Here is a 3,768-nt window from a genome sequence, read left to right as displayed (position 1 = left end):
AAGTGTCGAATTAGCCGATAATAACTCGATTAGTTTAACACGAACGATAATTAATAGGAATTAATCTAACAACGATCTAGATACGAAACTAGTACCGTTGAATAAATATCGAAAAGTTATGTGAATTAGGCTACTCGAACGTGTCAATCAGATACCATAGGAAGAAGTAATCATCATATTGGTTTGAAGGGCAAAATAGTATTTTCACAAATAGACCGACCTGGAGTTCCCTTAGCGAAGAGAGTGGGTGCAATAGTATCATCCTTGATCTTATCTTCACCCGATCGAGAGGATAAAACTCTTCTTTATTTCTTCTTCTTTCATATACTTCTTTCTTCTTGTTATTTCTTCGTCTTTCTTCTGCTCTTCCTCTGTTCTTCATTCTCTGATGGTTTTTGAATCAAATTGATGAATTTGAGATCGAAACAAAGGGAGAAAGATCATGTAGTGACTTCCGGTGTACTGAGAGATATGATATTGATGTTGGAGAAGATTGAGTTATTGTTATAAATTGAAAATCGGGTTTCTGAAGTTAAGGTGCGTAAAACTGATGGTGATATAATGATAATGAAGGATTAAGAACAATTGGGGTGTTGTTTAATTGGATTTTTAGTGTTATCTTGAAGAGTAATTTGAGTTTGATAATTAGGGTTTCTGCATGTTGTATTGGAGTTCGAATTAGGCAAAGATGGAGAAGATTTAGATAAAATTGTAAGATGGGTTTGTTTAATTGAGACTTCTGAAGTTGTTGTGGTGATAAATTGAGAAGATAGATTTATGTTAAATGGAATTAGGGTTCTTGAGTCGATGTAAGTGAGGATTTAGAAGATTGTTTGGAAATGAGTTCTGTTGATATGAAGAACTGGGTTGCTGTTCTTGGTTCGAATTATATAAGTCTTGAGTTAAGAATTGGTTGTGATGAATTGATGAATTACAGATGTGATATGTTGCTGAATCAAGTTCAATTGCCTGAGTAGAACTAATCAGAGGTAATGGTTTTTCTTAGTTAATTGAGTAAAGCTTTCTGTTCAATTTCGAGTTTATAAGATTGTTAATTGGCATAAGAATTGAGACGCAGGAATTGAGATTATTTTAAAATGGGTAATTGGAGTGCAGAATTACTTGGGATGAATTTATGTATATCTGAATTGAGAAATTGAGTTTAAGGAAGGTGTTGTTGTTGTTGTTGTTGTTATGGTTTGTATGAATGAGTGATTTCAAGAGATGGATATGAGTAACTGTAATTATTGGATTGAGTATGATCTCAATTGAAGTTCCAGTGTGATTGAGTTACAGGTTCAGGGGACTGGATTGCGTGTATATTTGATCTGGTAGTGGTAAATGGAGATGGTGGTGTTATCTATGTTATGTAATGCAACTGAAGTAAGATGAATGGTTTAATAATTGTGGGTATGCAGGTGGTTGTGTTGAAAAATGGGTTACAGAAATGAATGTGTATGGATGGTGGTGTAAGTTGTGATTCAGGTGGAACTGCAGATTCAGTTTGTGCTGGTAGAGTTAATATTAATAAGAATGCCAGAGAACTGTTAGTGGAGGAATTGAAGTGGTGCTATGGATGTTGATAATTATGTAATGAAATTGAAATTCATATTTTGGAGTGTGTTGAATTGTAAGCAATGGAACTGGTGCATATATAATGAGTTGGTGGCAATGTTGTTAAAGTTCATGGAACTGCAGTTGCAGATATAGTGATGTTGTTTGTGTATTTGTGGAATTGGAACTGGGAATTGGAGTTTGTATTCGTATAAGCTAAGTTGGGTTGTATGTTTTGAGAATGATTTGAAATTGGGAATGAGGGTTAGATGAAGGTGTTGAGTGAATCTTTAGGGGAAAGCTTGATACTGCTTTTGCAGGTAAACTTAGTTTCAGTTGTGAATTATATAATTCTGTTATAGTGAATTTATTTATATAATGATCAATGATAGAATCAGATTGGTGAAATTGAACTAGGATTAGAGTTGCAGGTGTGGTAGAATCTTTGGCTTGTGCTTGTGGCTCAGGCCTGAACCTTATGCATGTTTGACTAAACTTATTCAGTCTGACTCGTTTTGTTTAGCTTACTCAGACTATGTGACTGAGTCGAATCAGTTTAACTCAGTTGACCTTTTGACCAGGACCTTGACCTTGACAAGTGGACTTGACTTTGAATAGTCTTTGACCTTCAGTTGACTCTTTTGACCATTAATGACCGTTAGTTGACTCGGATGGACTGGACTTTAGTTAATGGGCTTACTTAGTGAACTTGGGCTTATAGCATTGTTCCTAATGAACATGAATTGGACCCTAATGGTCCAAATCGACATTAATTCCTTCTACAATGTTGTAGATATTCATAAGACTTAGCTATTGGACTATAGGACCAACCCAATTGAATTAGTAAACCTTAGATATGCTAAAGACATGGAATGAAAAGGTGTAAGGTCATAAATGGGCTTAGAACCATTAGATAGACTTGTATGATTCTTGTGTGAGCCTTTTGGCTAGATTCTTAGACTTCTTGTGTGATTAGCAGTTAGTTTGTATTAACAACGATCGATTCAAAGGATGAACCAGTGGATCGTGGATCTCGAGGTAGGCGTGGCTTGTCATCAAAAGAGGTGGGAATACATTTGACTCTTTTGTAACCATTGTTGTTTCTTTTATAAATGTCTTTGTTTAATAAACTCATGAATTGTCAGTTTATGCATTCCATATATTGTTTAAATTACGTTATGATAGTTCTGTTGATTCTGTTAATCTTTTCATGGTTTAGAAAGGACCTGTAATGTTTTGTTGTCAATATGAATTGTTATGAGAAATGAGAATTTCCACGTATGGTATATAGGATATGCTCCTTCATCACATTTATACCTACATGAATTCAGCTTTTATTGCTTAGAGTGGGTCATCATGGTCTTGGTGAGATCAATATCTAATGAGTGTGTTTAGCACGAATATTATACATTGTTTGAAGAAGGAGTTTGTCCATATACATGTTTGTTTATTACAGTGACTTGGTCACTTTTTAATGTTTGGGAAAATATTATTGTTTTCCAAATCTTGCCATGATTACTTGAAAGTTAAATGTTATTCCTACTGGGCACCCCTTTTAGGGATGATGTGCTCACCCATTCCCACTTTCAGTTTCAGAGACGGATCAGAGTTGCGCAGCGAAAGCTTCGAGGAGTTGATTTCGTTAGTTGGTTAATCTTTATTATGTTTATTATATTGCATATTGTATTTGTAAACTAAATGACTATTATATATGTATCATTTGGGAAGAGTTCTTGTATATATATATATATATTTCTGAGCGGGGCTAGTCTTGGGTTAAGTTTTGGAACATATTTCTTAATTGAATGTTTAAGTAATTGAATTAGATTCGTAGTGCCTCTCTTTTTAGTTAATCTCTTGGATTAGTCAGCTGCTAGCTTAGGGGGCGCTACAGTGTTGGTATCAGAGCTTATTATTAGATCTTATATGGGAAAGGATAGAAATAGCCAGTGCCAGTTAGTGAACTAGATTAGTTTAGAACTGGGTTGAGTTTGTGAGATAAATCTTAATAACTAAAAGCTATCAGTAATTAAAAGATATATTGACTGATCGATTTGTTTGTTTGGTTGTTTGTTTGTTTATGTAATGAAGTAAAAATTGTAGGGTACACCAATAACTTTAGCTAGTAAAGATTAAAGAATAATTAGTCTAGCACGTACACAATCCAATACTAGAGAAATAATGAGATTAGAATTATTGATAAATCTTGAAAAT

At 34.2% G+C, this 3,768-nt stretch overlaps 1 long non-coding RNA gene across 1 annotated transcript; it reads left to right on the top strand.

The window, feature by feature from the left end:
- The first annotated feature begins 345 nt into the window (after positions 1-345).
- On the top strand, positions 346-3,006 carry LOC113282552. Its single transcript, XR_003327016.1, has 2 exons — positions 346-1,874; positions 2,534-3,006. It is a non-coding gene; the product is annotated as an uncharacterized LOC113282552 (long non-coding RNA).
- Positions 3,007-3,768: the final 762 nt, after the last annotated feature.

Source organism: Papaver somniferum, chromosome 5 (genome assembly GCF_003573695.1).
Source record: "Papaver somniferum cultivar HN1 chromosome 5, ASM357369v1, whole genome shotgun sequence".
Taxonomy (NCBI): domain Eukaryota; kingdom Viridiplantae; phylum Streptophyta; class Magnoliopsida; order Ranunculales; family Papaveraceae; genus Papaver; species Papaver somniferum.
This window is presented reverse-complemented; position numbering and strand designations above follow the sequence as displayed.